Raw genomic sequence first — 569 nt, 5'->3', positions numbered from 1 at the left:
TAAAGGTGTAAATTAAACAAGTCTGAATTGAAGTGTCTGGAAAATATGAAACATATGTGTTTGGCCAGAAAAATATGAAACATAAATTGACAAAAAAAATTTAGTTTTGCTCAGTTATAAAGTGTAACCTCTTGAAAACATCTTTAGGTAGTATAAATTGCTTTTGTAATTAGAATTTTTTTTCTTATTTTTTTTGGCTAGATTTTTTTTTAATTCTGTAGACTGAATTTTTTTTTCCCCAGGAGATTCAACTAGATGGGCTTATAACTCATCAAGTTTCATTGATGGAAATTAACCAATCATTTGAGTTATTGAAAGACCCCCACTGCGTCAAAGTTATTATAAAGTTCTAAAAAATAAACGAATTATGAGTAAAAATTATTTACTCAATTCTATATGTGGTTTAATTTAATGTATATGTGTGCTAAGCAAATAAACATAGTGTGATAAAATTTGTCCCTAAGTTTTCAAGGCTTATAAATAGCCATTTTCTTTGTAATATGGAAGATATCAAGAAGGGTGAAAAGGGAATTACAATAGGAGTACACTTTCTTCTATTTATCTCTCTA

At 27.4% G+C, this 569-nt stretch overlaps 1 long non-coding RNA gene across 1 annotated transcript in view; it reads left to right on the top strand.

Moving 5' to 3' along the window:
* Nucleotides 1-569, top strand: part of LOC107059827 (uncharacterized) — a 1,808-nt gene extending 1,239 nt beyond the window's left edge. The window contains exon 2 of the long non-coding RNA XR_001472970.1: nucleotides 243-569. This is a non-coding gene — a long non-coding RNA (uncharacterized lncRNA). The remainder of the gene's footprint in view (nucleotides 1-242) is intronic.

The sequence above is a fragment of the Solanum tuberosum genome, unplaced genomic scaffold (assembly GCF_000226075.1).
Source record: "Solanum tuberosum cultivar DM 1-3 516 R44 unplaced genomic scaffold, SolTub_3.0 scf00042, whole genome shotgun sequence".
Lineage (NCBI taxonomy): Eukaryota > Viridiplantae > Streptophyta > Magnoliopsida > Solanales > Solanaceae > Solanum > Solanum tuberosum.
This window is presented reverse-complemented; position numbering and strand designations above follow the sequence as displayed.